Source organism: Sapajus apella, unplaced genomic scaffold, assembly GCF_009761245.1.
Source record: "Sapajus apella isolate SASKATOON/1434 unplaced genomic scaffold, GSC_monkey_1.0 scaffold24, whole genome shotgun sequence".
NCBI lineage: Eukaryota > Metazoa > Chordata > Mammalia > Primates > Cebidae > Sapajus > Sapajus apella.
The window spans coordinates 11,903,085-11,919,370 of record NW_022436964.1 but is presented as its reverse complement, the minus strand read 5'-3'; the positions used below and the strand labels follow the sequence as shown (position 1 = coordinate 11,919,370).

Below are 16,286 nucleotides of genomic sequence, written 5' to 3'. Positions count from 1 at the left end.
ATTGGATTTGTTCATTTCAAAACTGATTAGACCAGCAGAATAGAGTATGACTCAGGAGAGACTAGTAACAAACCTACTACATCTGAAGCATGGCAGCCATGTTAGTTGATCCCAATATTCAGCCTACCTGCCTCTCTTACTAATTGCCGCTTCTTTTCTTCGCAGTGGCAGTATTACAAGCCAAATACTTTATCGTCTTCTCTGATATGATAAAATTTGAACAGAAGTCTACTGGTGGCTTTGGGGAAAGCTCAGCTGTCTTCAGAGATAGAATGAAACAGATGTGGCTGACATGGACTTTACCCCCTTCTTTTGTCGGGAACACAGATGTGATGACTAGAACTGCAGCAGCCATATAGCAACCAAAGTGAAAGCCCTAAAGAATGGCAGAGATATTATCCCAAGTGTCATGAAGGCACTGAACCAGTGGAAGCAGTCACCCACATGTAGGCATTTTGTTGTGTAAAAAAGATAAATTGTAACACTTAAGCCATTTGTTCTTACTAGTTGCTGAGTGTAATATAGAAAGTTATTAAAATAGTCCAGAAAATATTTGATGGGACATGACCTAGTTAACAACAATTGGGAATAGAAGTGCTAGGACAATGAGTGTAGGGAGCCAGCCCTACATCACCCGTGGGTACCCCGAGTTTGATGGCGACAAAGGAATGAGGAAAAGACAGATTAAGAGTGCAAAAAGTGGGACCGGGGGGCATCTTTTATTACTCTTGGAGGAGGCAATGAAGGCCCTGAGCTCTGATTATCCATACTATTTATTGATTACAATCACTTTGATCTATAGGGTAGGGGTGGAGTGATGGTGGAGTGAGTCAGTGAGCCGGAAGTGAATCAGTGAGCTGTAACTGGTATGTAATCCTAAGGATTGATAACAATGGTGGTTTGGGAGTTTCACGAAACAAGAACACATGGTTATCCTTAGCCTATTATCTATGTGCAGCTGATGGAACGTGGGTCTTAAAAGGAGCTTATAAGTCTGGCTACGTCGTAGTGCGACGAAGGGGTTTTACATCCTTGAGCACAATGTTTATGGTAAGAGTGTCTAGGTCACCCTGCACCGGAACATGAGGCATGGAGAGGCCTTCCTCCTCAGAGGTCTCCTGCAGCCTTCCACAGTTTGTTGTTCCTTGTTTACGTGTTACTCATAACCAATTTATATAGGCACTCTGTAAGTCCTTTCTCCTTTGCTGTTTTTCCCAACAAATGAGAAACATGTAGATGGCTGAATTCACAGAACTAAGTCACTAGCTGTGGGTTACAAGAGAGACTGAAGACTCGGGAATCATTGAGATTCTGAGTTAAGAAGATTTTTTTTCCATGTTTATCTCTGCCATCTTGTATTTCACTTTATTTCTTAACCATACTTAGTTCTTTTGAAAACCTCTTCCTTTTAAAATGTTCTTGTCTGCTTAACATTGCTTCATTCCAACTTCACCTAATAAGCTCTCATTTATACTTTAAATTTAGTTCAAATATCACCTTCTCTTTAAAGTACCACTCACTTAATTCCTAAAAGTAGAATACTCCTCTTCTGTGGACAAAAACTACTATTTTTGAATGATTATCATGTGCCAGATATTAAGTGCTTTACAGAGGTAAAGTAATTTTTATTTTTTTAACTACTCTCTGAGGCAGGTACTACTAGATGTATCTTATATGACAGTTTCTTATATGAAGTCACATCAGTAAGGATGGCTATTGTTTGCAGTAGAAGCTTCAGGATTCAGCTGAAAAATTCTCCACTAGAAAGTGGCATAATCAAAGGCAAAGGACACAGGTATTAAACTATTTGGTTTTAAAACTTTTTTTCTACCACTTAACACACTGTTAGTCTGAGCAAATTTTGTAACATCCCTGGGCCTCAGAACTCATCATATGTAAAAGAGGGGAAAAAATAGCAATCCCTTCAAAGATTGGCTATGAGAAATAGCTAAACTATAAATGACTTTAAAATGCCTAATTCTTGTAAGCACACGATAAACATTAGCTGTAACAATTATTATCGTAGAATGGATTTTCCTGTTAACCAATGGGAATGCAAGGCAATTCTCATTACCTACTCCTATCAAACCTTTAAATAACACATTATTAGTCAGCTATTATCAATTGTCTATAATAGCTGTCTATAATAAAATTATCCATAATTTACTTGCATAAATAACTTGATGCAGCTACCTAAAGTCTACATTAATCCAATGTGTGGTTAGTTATACTAGAGAAGGAGAGACTTCATGGAAAAACATTAGGAGTAAAACTTTTTTTTTTAACAGTATCTAAGTATGACATGATTAAATGTCAATTAGCAAAACATCTGCCAGTGGGTCAGAAAATTCCTTTGGTTTGTAGGCTCTTGTCAGATATTTTTGGTTGTGTGACTTTTGAAGTCTAGCTATTTAGAAACGCATGCAATTTTTTGAACCTGACACCACAGTAGCTCATGGCCTGAAGGTTACCCTTGGGGTATATCACAGTATATTGGGTTGAGCACTCCCCTTTGGGGCTGGCTTTCTCCCCTCTGTGAAAAAGTACTGGCTATCATTGATTATCCTTAGGCACTCTCATTAAATCTGACCTTAAAACTGAGAATATTTAGGAAGCCAAAAACTTCAATGCTTAAAAAAAAAGTCTATTATGTAATAATTTGCAGATACCTTGACAAGAAGGTGGTCTAAAACCACAGGTCATTTACCTGGTTACATAGAAAAACTTGCATTATGTCAAAAAACTCGCATTTATCCAGATTGGGCAAAAATGCTTTGGTGCAGATGGGAATATTGTCTCAAACCAAAGCTACCAATATTGCACTCAGTAGTTAACTGTTCTAGTGTGGAAATGCTGATCTGTCTGGTTGGTGAAGACTCCCGATGAATCTACCAAACTCATCTGAGAAAGGGGACCTACGTTCCCTTTATTTTGTGTTTCATTGATCCTCCTGCCCCTGCACTTGCTGACAACTCAGGAGAGCTGTGTGCATGTTCCTGGTGCTAAAGTCCCATAGCACTTTGGAGAAAGGGAATTCAAAACTCACATCAGAGCAACCTCTCTGTACCACTCCTCCCTGTTTCTCTTTCCCTGCTTTCTATTGTATACATCTTTCGACCTTATTTTCGTTTGTCACCAGCAATTTTAAAATGATTTCGTCTTTCTGTCTCCCTTCTTCTGTCCTGCTTTCTTCAAAGATCAGTGTCCACCCTACTCCCTCCTCCAGAAGCCTTTGCTCTAAATGCATTCCCTCTGATTTCACTCACAGTGGAATTTCCCAGCTCCCCATACCCAGTCCTGGCCACAAAAGCCTCTCCACCCCTCTCTCCTGCTCCTAGTGTCCCTGATTAAGCTCCAAACTCCTCCCCACACAAGTCAAAGGTCCACCCCTCCCCTGTCTTCAAGGAAGGGGTGTTCTCACCAGTCCTTTCCCTTCAAGCAAAATTCTGCTCCTGCCCTCTGCTGCTGTGGAAGAGACTGTTTCTTAGGACACACACGGCTTTGCCAAAATCCTTCTCTTTTGGTTCCTGCACCAGATTCCTCACACTGATCTGCAAGATTTCTGGGCACAGGTGAGCCTTCCAAGCTGTAACTGGGCTGAGTGGGTTTGTTGAGACTGTTGGATAATTATCCTGGCAAGTAGTTTTTCCCTAAAAATGGTCCTCGACTGGAAATGTGGGTTTGTTGAGACTGTTGGATAATTATCCTGGCAAGTAGTTTCCCCCTAAAAAAGGTCCTCAAGATGACTGAAAATGCCCCATAGTCACCTTGAAAAACTTTTGAAAAATGTATGCACCCCTAGAGATTTTGATGTAATTGTTCCATGTGGACATTGCAATTGTTTAACACCTCCTGAGGGAAGTCTAATGTGTGTATTTAGACTTCAGAATTAGTATAGAAACCTTGAACCTATGTATGTCTTTCTCACCAGGGTTAAAAAAAATGCTTAGGATTCACTTTGAATCCTGTGTGATATAGCAGCTCACCCTTGTAAGGCTTAGGGAGCCTTACATCCCCTGTCCTCGGCCTGAATTTATCCTCAAAACACCAGGAACAGAATGTGCTTCAGTGCTTTCCAAGAATGTTGCTGAGAAAGTTGGCAAAGCATCTGAGCCTGGTAAATCGCCAAGGAGAATTTAGTAAAAGAAGCGAGAAGGGCCCACCAGGCTGAGAAAAAAAGCCAGGGTGATCACACAGTTACTTCCATTTGCCGATGAACTGTTAACTGTTCTGGAGATTCTGGAAAAATAGTATTGTTGGGCAATTAACAATGTGCATCACACTTGGCTTTTGCCCTTTTTCCCTTTTAGCTTTCATTATTGAAGGCTAGAGCTGGTCTTAGACATCTACTCTGACGTTACCATTTTACAGATGAGGAAACTGAAGCCAAGAGAGACTGTGATTTAACAGAAATTCCACAGCTAAATAGAGGAAGAAAGAGGCTGGAAACACAGTCATCTTTCTGAGTCCAGTGTTTTTCCAGCCACGCATACCTCTTACCTACTCACTACTCAGCTTTGAAAATGCAACTTATTGTCAATGTAGAAACTATCAGTTTTTTTTTGTTTTTTTTTTTTTGTGTGTGTGTGTGTGTGTGTGTTTGTGTGTGTATGCTCAAAAAAATTGAATTTTCTTCTGGGCAAGCACTAGATGTAAATAATTGGTGACTCATTATTCAGCTCAAAGTGGAAAATAAATGGGGAAAAAATGGCTTTCTCTCTCCAGGTCTCTCTATAGCAGGATGATTTATTACCTTCCAGAGATGTGAGTTTTAAAAGATAGTGCAGACTTTGTTTACTGCTATATCTGCCACATAGTAGTTTTGCATGTAGATGTTACATTGATTAGGTACTTGGCTTTTTTTTTTCCCTAAGTTTAAATGCATATTCATGGTTTTTTGTTTCCTACAAAGAATGTATCTCTCAATTTTAACTCCAAAGTTTATCCCTTAAAAAACAATACGAAGCAAATTGGTGTACTTAGCTACGTTTTATCTGTGAAGCTTAGAAAGGTGAAATAAGGACAGGCGCTGTGGCTCATGCTTGTAATCCCAGCACTCTGGGAAGCAGAGATGGGTAGATCACCTGAGGTCAGATCAGGAGTTCAAGACCAGCCTGGCCAACATGGTGAAATCCTGTCTCTAATAATAATACATAAATTAGCTGGTTGTGGTGGCGCATTCCTGTAATCCCAGCTACTCAGGAGGCTGAGGTAAGAGAATTGCTTGAACCTGGGAGACGGAGGTAACAGTGAGTCGAGATTGCGCCATTGCATTCCAGCCTCAGTGACAAGAGCGAAACTCTGCCTTAAAAAAAAAAAAAAAAAAAAAAAAAAAAGGGAAATAAGTAGATAAGATACATGGCAATGTGTTATCTTGAATATTAAAAGTGGAAGCTATTTATGCTGATTATGGGAGTTAAGATAAACATGACTTTCACTGTTGGTTCTTTTTATAGGAGAACAAATTGGAATGGTTTTTACCACACTGTCACTTTCATCTGAACTGGAAGACTAATTCATTGCTGTTTGCAAAATAATTTTTCAGTTTATTAAAATTTGTTATTTTTAAAGCTGAGAGGAAATGAGGTGTTGGTCTTCTCTAAAATCAAAGAGAGCTGTACATTTACACTAGCCAAAGAGTATATGTCCATCAATGCTATTTGTCTATGTAAACAATTCGAGAAATGTGAACAGTTTAGTCATGTTTTCTTTTAAGAGAAGGGAATACTAAATTTTCCTTTCTAAGTCACTAATTTTATCTCTCCAAGTCTTTATCTCTCCAAGTCTCTGTAAAGCAATTACTTTTGATGTAATTGGTCCATTGGTCCAAAGCCTTGTGAGAAAGACATACAAAGGTTGAAGGTTTCTATACTGATTCTGAATTCTAGACACACACATTAGACTTCCCTCTGGAGGTGCTAAACAGTAGCAATGTCCAAAGTCTCTCCAAGTCATCTGTAAAGAGAAGGCTGCTTTCTCCCCTGTCATTCCTTTTCTTCTGACTATAGTTACCATAAAATACAATAGTTAATAAAAATATTCTGCATGTATATACAGCATTAATTTTTTTTGCCAGGGGAGGGGGTAGGATTCTCTTGGTCACAAGTAACAGAAACCAGTTCTAGCTTGTTTAAGTGGGAAATAATTCAACCTAGGAACAAGAGTGTACCTAGGTCTCCTGAAGGTAGAAGTGGTGAACGTAAGGTCACAAGATCCCTCTTTATCTTTTATTTCTTTCCTTTCTACCTCATTTATTTTTCTAACATGCTTTCTTAGGTCCACCTGATGGGTGAAAGACCACTAAATCATATTTTCAGAACTTAGATTTTATAGATCTAGCTGCCCAGAGAAAGGATGATCTTTCACAGTCCTCTTCCCTGTTCCTAAGGAAGATTTATATTGGGCTAGTGGCCCATTCTTAGATTAACCACCCATGGTCATAGAGCAGAAATAATTTAGAAAGTCACCCTAATAAACAACCTGGGAAGTCCAAGGACAGAAGGAATAGGCAATCAACTAATTAGATATCCATTAAATGGCTTATAATTCACCAAGTACTTTTTTTTTTTTTTTTTTTTTTCCTTTTGAGACAGAGTCTCACCATCTGCCCAGGCTGGAGTGCAGTGGCACGATATCAGCTCACTGCAACCTCCGCCTCCCAGGTTCAAACGATTCTCCTGCCTCAGCCTCCTGAGTACCTGGGATTATAGGCATGCACCACCATACATGGCTAATTTTTGTATTTTAGTAGAGACTGGGTTTCACCATGTTGGCCAGGCTGGTCTCGAACTCCTGACCTCAAGTGATCCACCTGCCTCGGCCTCCCAAAGTGCTGGGATTACAGGTGTAAGCCAATGTGCTTGGTCCCAGGTATTTTTAAAAAAATAATAATCTTGTTTAATCCACAAACAATGACAAACCACTCTGGACCCAATTCTTTTATAGCACTTTCCACTTTCTAATCTTATTTTTATTAACTTAGTTTCCTCATTAGCCTGTGAATTTTTGTTTTGCATCCTTAGTGCTTGATATCGGGGGGTTGGTATATATTTACTGAAAGAATATGACTAAATCTGTAAGGTAGGATAGTTAGAGGAGAAAACTGGGATTCACTGAGTTTAAGTGGAGGCACTGAGGTCCTCCCATGGATGAGTGTAAAGTCAGCTGCTGAAGCCTCCATCCCTTCCCATGTCACCAGGCTGCTTTCTCCATCAACTTTTCTTCTGTCTATGGTCAGTGACTCACCTTGCCGGATTTGGGTCTGGTGGTTAGAACTGTGAAAATAATCAAATTAGGATAGAGATGCAATTCATTTTGCAAAAATTTGATTTTGCCATCTTAGTGCATTAGGTAAGAAGAGCTTTCAACTAACCTTGAAGAGCCTGGATTTTCCTCCTAAGTGTTTAAAGGGAGAGAGACTACTTAGTCTATGTCTAAAACTACAAAAATGAGATTGACATTTTTCTGTTTTAGGTGTTTTATTCCTGAAAATGATTCTTGACTTGGCAGTCATTCCTGGAGAGATGACCACTCCTCTCATCATTTTGGTGATGATTTTTGTTTTTGTAAGAGCTCTCAAGAGCAAGGGCAGAAAGCAGGTGTTTCCTCCTGACTTTTGGTCCTTCTATTTTTTGTCCTTCTGCTAATTCTTATTCTTAATCTAACTTCTAAATTCTTAATCTAATTTCTTTAGGTTTCTTTTTGTTAATTCTTAACAGTCAAATAGGAAATAAAGTGAGCAAACTGATTTAACTATGCTTTTTTCCATGACACTTGGTCTCTTGGTTCTTTTTTAGGGTTTGAAACAGTATCAACATGTCTATATTAGAGCTTTCTTTATTTGATACACTATCCAGAAATTCAAGCCAAAATTCAAGAAGAAATTTGTAATATGCTTTCAGGTGAAAAATATAATTCTTACAATTATCATTTTTCTTTTTAAATCAAAAAAATAATCTTTTTAAAGATGGAAACATTGGGCTGAAACCACCCAGATTTGAAGACAGGAAAATTTTACCATACACAGAAGCTTTCATAAGTGAAATATTCAGACATGTCTCTTTTCTTCCATTTACTATTCCACATTAGTAAGCATATAATTCTCCTTTGAAACAGCAACGAGTGGTGGGGTGGAGGCATTGAAGAATCTTAAGATATTGGAATATTTTAAGTACTTTAAAATGTATATTGTGTTATTATTCTTACTTTAAATATTATTTTAAAATACCATAATACAATTTTTGTGTTCAGCAAAAGCATATTTTGTGAACATTCTTCATTACTAAACTACGCTGTCATTAGCTTTTATTTTATGTGTACTAATCATGGAGACAGAAAAATATGGAAAGTCCAAACAACGGATACTCCAACCATAATATGTATTTGGCTATGAAAAGTCATGCAAACTTGCTTAATTTCATCTAAGGAGCAGACTTAGCTTCCTTCTGATATGGATTGGTTTTTAGTAGCCTAGAATTTTGCTGGACAGTAAACTAAAGAAGCTAATGTCACAATTAGATTAAACAGAGTATTCATTTGCAGATACTTGAAACTTTACCGAATCTTATTCCAGAATCTCCAGCACACAAATGTATGCAGCATAGACTAGGTAGATAGCTTCATTAAATACATTTGTGGGAAACCAAATTTCTGGTAGTTTGACCTGTTTTTATTCCACACAATTAAAAATTATTAAAGAAAAACTAGAATTCTTAGAGTTTGTTCTTCTCTCCCCTTTAAATAGTGAAGGAGTGGGATTATCTGTCTTCCCAGGAAACTGATATAATCATTTAGTCATTGGTGTGAGAGCATGCAGTGTCCTTAGCTAAGTGTCCCGAAGGGCAAGACTGCCAGCCGAGCAAAGTCAAGGCCAGACAGCAAGTGACATAGTTCCCTGTATTTTGCTCATTGTTTGCTGTCTTTATTCACACACAGTGACTATTTTCTCACAGTGATCCTTTTTTTTTCTAGCTGCTCTGTCAGATCCTCTCTCAGTTAAAGCAAATTTGATTTTAACAAACTTTAAAATTTTTTTAAAAGTCCTACCTATTTAAAAGCAACTTTTCTGTCCCAACAACTTTTATAAGGGGACTTTGGGTGCTTCATAAGAGTATTATCTACACTTCTGCTAAGCACCCAGGAACAGAGAGGCTCTGCCAAATTTATAGGCATCATTTGGAATGAAAGCAATCATCTAATTAGGGCCCAGTAAATTCATCTGAGGGTCCAAGTAATAGGGAGATATATGTATTAGGACATAGGTATTCATTGTATTGTTAAAACTAAGGAAATACATTAAAATGTAAAATTAAAAGGACTACTGCATTGGCTAATGACAGCAGTGAGATATGAACCAGGAATTTTGTGGACACAAAAAAGCTATCTTACTTATACTGTTTAGTACTGATCTATTCTACTACACTTGGAAGTTTATTGTTTTTCAATTAAAATGAAAATAAAAGGCACAAAATATGATAAAATAAATTTAAACAAACTAAATGAAATAAACTTAAGTAAAAGTGAGGGAATGTGTTCTCTTTCCAGGTCCATGAGGGGGCGTAGCTTTAAGGACAAAAATTTCCCCGGCGCCATGCCCCCCTCCTATCTCTCTCCATCTGGGAGATTCAACGGTTTATGCTTGAATTTCACGGGTGCAGGAAGAAACTAAAAGTTAATCACTCCAGTGGATTCTAAGGGACTCCTTTCATTGGCCAGCAAAAGTTTGCTATTACATATAACATACACACACACACACACACACACACACACACACACACACACACACAGGAAAGACCAAACCATATCCTAATAAATATTTACTGCATATGTGTTTCTTAAAAGTTGTGTGGACAGCCACATATGTACATGAAATTTAAGGAATATAAAAGGAGAGAGAGAGAAACTCTACAATTCGCCCTTATATTTTAATACCAGTGAAATAAAATTTTACATATCAGGTTTCTGTAAAATAGAAGCATATGACTTCTTATATGAGTAGAATCTGAGCAGCTGAATCCACAGTGGGAGTGTGGATAGAGATAGGCAAGTAGCCATGCATGAGGAAAGGTAACCCTTCCAAAAAGCGAGTCTATTGCTTGTTTGGTCTTTCCCCTTGTTGGGTTTTGAGAAACTCAATAAATAACATTCATATCATTTGCCAAAGTTCAGTACTGGCCACAAAGTAGACATGGGCAAAATAGAAATTATGTTATTAGCTCTTTAAATAATCAGAGCTAGTTTTCACAATGTGGCTTAGAGCTAGATCAAGTAGACCTCAAAATGGACATACTTCTCTTCTCAGTCTCTGGCTAGGTCAAACACCTTCAGGTCTCCACTGAAGGACAATAAATTCAGCCTATTTCTGATTGTAGGTGAGATGAATCTTCATTACAAATTGGCTAATCTGAAGAGAGATCCCAGAAGTAGCTAGACAATGTACTTCTTCTACATTGAGAGAAGTAGTATGTCTTCTCTCAAACTCATCAAATTGAAATGTTTCTGCTTCTCTTGGGGAAGTGGGTATGAGAGTAGGGTAATGAGGTAGGGGCTGCCACAAGGAAACATAAAATGATTTGAATCCAACCCATGAATAATTATAGAGGTATAAATGGGAGAGGCAAACAGGTTTCAGAAAGGAGTTTGAGTATGAGACTAGAAAAATAGAATATTTGCTTTAGAGGCAACTTAGAGACCATTCAACCCAACCAACACCCTTGTTTCATAGCTAGGAAATAGACTTGCATAATAGATACAGGATTTGCCCAACATCTCACTGAGGGCAACATCCAAAGTTCAGATTTCCTTGCTCCAATTCCATTGTTCCTTATGCCCAGTACTAAAAAGTGTGACATTTTGTCTTTCTAATCTACTAATAGACACAAACACATTGAGCACATAGAAGTACTTAATAATTCCCTTAATTGTTTCCTGATGTAATTTGATCTGCCTACTTATGGTCAATGCTGTTACAGAAATATTGAGACAGATTTCTACAGAAATGTTTAGCTCATAGAAGTGCTTTGAATATATTAAGTGCACAATATGCTTAACTCATGCAAGAAAAATAATTTGACAAGAAGTGGAAATTGTTTTAATTAATGAGAGAATGAAGATATATAAAGATACATTATTTTAGTAAAAAAAGACAAAAATAAAAATAGTCTGTGAGTTGCAGGCAACAGTTTAAGGATGGGTAATTTGAATTGACAGGATGTGCTGTAATGCTGTTTTTTGCTTTCTAGTACTGCAGTGGACACTACTCTGAATGGCTATTTCATTCCCAGGCAAATTTGCACCTATATTAACATGTATCAAGTAAACCATGATGAGTAAGTCACCAAAATTAATCTTTGGATAAATTTGTTTGCTTGCTTGGTTGTTTACTGTTTATTAATCTGAAAAAGATTTACATTCTTAGCCAAACTTCACTCCTGTTTCTCTTGAAAGATATTGGAAAGATGTTCAGTTTCTCCCCTCATCTTTAATGCAAAGTGTGACATATTGAGATAAATTGAGGAAAAATCGAACATAGGGCAAATCCAATTTCAAAAGTGGGCTCATTAGGAGAGATCTGGGTCGAGGACTTCATGGGCTCACCTTTTGCATGGTCATGGCTAGTATATTGAAATGCAGTCTGAAATTCCCCACTGGAATGTAAACCACAAGCAGGGATTTTTTTTTTTTCTATTTTTGTTTGTATACTTTTCCCTGTACCCCAGCACCTGGATTACTGCCTCACACATAATTGGCACACAGTAAATATTTGTTGAATAAAATAAAGTTAGAAGTTCACCCTCATCAACTATGAAAGAGAGGGCTGAGAGGAGGGTTCCTGATGCAGTGAAAGTGAGGATAACGGTAGTGGTGATGGTGGTGCTGAGAGTGAGGATTACGGGCTCCTACTGTGGGCGAGGCACAAAATCTTGAAGTATCTTTCCTGAGCCTCAATAATAACATGATGCATTGGTGCTATCATGATCCCAGTTTTACAGATAAAAAAACCCTCAGCCAGGTTAAATACATTGTCTAAGGTCACCTGTTCAGAAGGTGGCAGAGGTAGAACTCAAATCCAAATGTGTAAATTTTATGTAATGGAAACCAAGTGCTACTTGTGGTGGTCAGGACTTGATGTTTCCAGTAACTGATAGAGACTGCATTCTTATGCACTCAGCAGAGGGTAAATATCTTATACAGCCTTTCCTCTTCACCCAAGATCTCATCTGATTGATGTTTCAGGCTCCAAGCTGTTAGAGAGGGAGGTGATTATATCCTGTGTACCTAAAGGCAGCTTCACAATCTCTGTAAACAGAAAGATGGTAGAAGACAAAGCATATCCTATCCCACTGCAACACTTACTGTCACAGAGATTGACACTTCTATTCTCCACAGCTGAGCATTTTAAAACCACTATAAGAAGAAATACAGCCAATGTATATTTTAATGACATTTGTTCTTACTTAGTATAATCCTAAGTATTCTATTAATAATAACCCAAGAACGTGTGATTATAATGAATATTGAGTAATGTTCAAACAAACTGAGTTAACATGGGTACTACTAAAGAGATACCATTTGTATGGAGGCACTTGTTTAAGCTGAGTATGTAATTCAAGACTTGATATTATAAGAAAATCCCTCATATTTAATTAACTTAAAGCATAGGTCACAAACTCAAGCATCTATTGAGCAATGAAAAATACCAAAAATAAGTGAATTGCTCTCAGTGAAGCATTGTGGTGCAGGGGTCATCTGCCACATCTAACTCAGCTCAGTAAACTCTTGGCAAGCAGGACATTATCCCAGTGTTGTCAGTTTTCACAATTATAAGAGAACTTGGAAATGCACATTTATGTGAAATCTGACTTTTAAATGTTAGCAACAATAAATTATTTTTAAAAGATTATGAGATCAAACCAAAATGTACTGGAGGACTGTGTAGAGAACTAATCCTTTAGGTCTGTGGCCTCTGGTACAGACAGAAATCAGTTTTTCCTTCTGGAGAGATGATGACATCTATACACAAAGAGGGCCAGCTCTTTGTGAAGCCAGGTCAGTCCCTGATATATGGTTTAGGACCTACAGAAAACATGCTAACATTGGTTGTCATAAACAAGCCAAATATGGTGCCTGTAACAAAAGATTAAGATAAAAGAAAGAATCAGGTACACAGTGATTTGGGAACTGTGGGCAATCCCTCAATTAGAGCTGCTTTCTGAAGTCCCAGATCCTCTCTGTATTGTACAAAGGCCACTTCCTAAATATATTTTTACCAGAGTGAGAGATGTGGCCCAGTCTCATGATTCTTATTCAGTCTGCTTAAAACAAAAGATACTGAATATTTTTTAATTTTTGTTTATGTCATCAATCTGGAATATTCTTATGAGAATTTTATGGAATGCTTCATTTAAAATAATTAAATTTATGGCTCACCCACACCTTAAATTTAGTGAGCCAATCTTGCAGGTGAGCCGAGCTAGACCTGGCTCCAGTATATGGGTTGGCCATGAAGCCAAAACTATCCCCAACTGCAAGCAGAACTTCGCTCCTTGGGGAGTTCATCTGCTTAGATTCTCAGACTGAGTGGAGGGTTTCTTATCTAACTCAGAAAAATTTATAAAGTAGATTTTTAAGTATTTTATTCACTAATGAATTGATAGTCATTTTAGTGAAAATTAAGTGTAATTGTACTAAATATGATAACTCGATTTGTCAAATATTAAAAGCAAAAGTGACATATATATTTGTAATTCTATATAATCATATGTCTCCAAAAGTACTTATACATATATGTATACACACTTCATCTATGTATACCTCCTTTCTCTATATATAATTTATAAGAAATATTCTAAACTTAAAGTAGTTCATGCAGAACAAAATTATTGTGGAAAAGTTGTCAATAATAGCAAAAAGTGAGAAAATAATTTCTTTTTAAAATGTTGTTTTTGTCTATTTTATGCAGAACTATTTGGGATAATCCTAACTTATTTAGACCTGAGAGATTTCTAAACGAAAACAGAGAACTGAACAAAAGTCTCATCGAGAAAGTTTTGATATTTGGAATGGGCATCTGGAAGTGTCTGGGAGAAGATGTTGCAAGGAATGAGATATTCATTTTCATCACTACTGTTCTGCAGCAGCTCAAGGTGAAAAAATGCCCCAGAGCCCAGCTAAACCTGACTCCTACATATGGGTTAGCCATGAGGCCAAAACCATACCAAGTCCAAGCAGAACTCCACTCCTCAGGTAGTTTATCTGCTTAGATTCTCGGAATGGACGGTAGGTTTCTTATTTAATTCAGAAAAATAGATGATTTGAGTTTATTTAACTAGCAATGTATAGTTCACATCCCTGAGCTATACTATTAATTCAACTCTGTGACATATTTTATAAAGTATGTTGTATAGCTTTAGTTTCAACATGAGACTTATTGTCTTGTGAGGATATTTTAATATAATAATGAAGTGTGAGCCTCACACAGTGGTGTCCCAGGTGTCATGTGGGTGTGAGTGGTGGATTGACCAGGCAGGCAAGGGGACTCTGTCTACCTTCCCTTTACGCCAGCTTCAAATAAACAGGTATACTCATCTTTGCTTTAAATATAGGGTTCAGAATAAAGTTCTGATGTTAAATATTTCCAGTGATTTAGGGCATGGGTGCTCAAGAGGGCCAGAGAAGGGGGCTAGAGTAGCCTAGCAGAGAGCATTGCATGGTGACAGTAGATGACCTAGGCTAGAGTTAGAGAAGGGATTGCCTCAATCCCATTTTTGTATCAGATCATGTATTTTTGTGAATTAAAATTTTAATTGTAAGTCAAATTGGTGTTTTCACCATGTTACCAACTTCTTTTGGTACATACTAAATATATATATATATATTATTAATAGTTTACCAGGACTGCTATAATAACAGAATACCAGAGGCCAGGTAGCATAAACAACAGAAATTTATTTTCTCACAGTCCTGGAGGTGGAAAGTGCAAGATCAAGGTGCCAGCCAACTTGGTTTCTTCAGAGGCCTCCCTCCTTGGCTTGGAGGTGGCTGCCTTCTTGCTGTGTCCTCACACTGCCTTTTCTCTGTATGCACACATCCCTGGGGTCTCTCCCTCTTTTTATAAGAACAATAGTCATAATGCAGTAAGGCCCCACTCTAACAGCCTCATTTTAACTTAATTATTCTTTAAAGACCTTATCTCCAAATACAGTCACATTCTCAAGTACTAAAGGTTGGGGTGTCAACACATCAATTTCAGAGTGGGGGAGACACAATTGAGCCCATAATAGCATATCATGAGAATAAAAGTAGCTGCTGATTTTTTCTTTAAATGCTTTTAAATGTAGGACTCAGCACCAAGTATGTGCTTTATTAACTGAATTTGTTAATAAGCTAAGGCATATAAGTGAACTTAAAATGGACATTGAAAGAACTAGTATTTCAGATTGAAAGTCTGAGGTGGAATTGCATTATAAAGGGTGTGGAATACAAGCTGGGAGGCAAGAGAACATCTGGGGTCTAATTCAACTGGGGAGAGCAATGAGAGAGGTGTGACTCTCTAGTTAACGATGATCTTGGCCAAGATGTGCAATGCACAAAGTAGGGAACTTTTAAGCAATTCAGAGACATTGAAAATTAAAGTTAATATGTAGTCTTTTTTCCAATATAAATAAATTCAACATTCTCCTTGGGAATGAACAATTGAATAGCTTGTGTTTCTCTGTAAGAGCTTTTGAAATTATTTATATTATCCTCATGACAGTGTGTCAAAATGAAACTATTCTTATATCCGTACTTGTCAAATTTTCTGTATACTCAAGAAAATGGTGATGACTAGAAACTGTGAAAATCTTCAAATCTGTTTATCTGATATTTTCTTTAAAGAATTATATTTTTCTAATCACTTTTTAAAAAATAAGCAAACCTTATACTTTCAACACCTTGTATTGTAAAATGCTAGTTTGCACTCTTTCTCTGCTCCTACAGCATAATTAAATAGTATACTATTGGGCTTTTTGTATAATTTATGTTTGTATTTTATGTATTTTAGAAACATGGGTGAGAATAAAACTGGGAAAAGAAAATGTAAAAGCAAAATAAGAATAGCTTTTCTTTGTCATTTAATATATAATTATAAATTCATTTTAATTATGTATATTTACTTATCCTAAAATAATAATTTATTTCATGAAATATGTAATCAGAAACAACATAGTATAACTGCATTTATATATATAAACTTGTACTACAAAAGTACTTTAAATAGTAATCTGGAAACTACTCACAGAAATCAT

General features: G+C 37.0%; 1 protein-coding gene and 1 pseudogene across 3 annotated transcripts in view; one reads left to right on the top strand and one right to left on the bottom strand.

Annotated features, from left to right (window-relative positions):
* The window catches only part of ALDH1A1 (aldehyde dehydrogenase 1 family member A1), a 171,377-nt gene that overhangs the window by 139,011 nt on the left and 16,080 nt on the right, over positions 1–16,286 (bottom strand). The window lies entirely within an intron of this gene.
* On the top strand, positions 606–15,316 carry LOC116559704 (annotated as a pseudogene).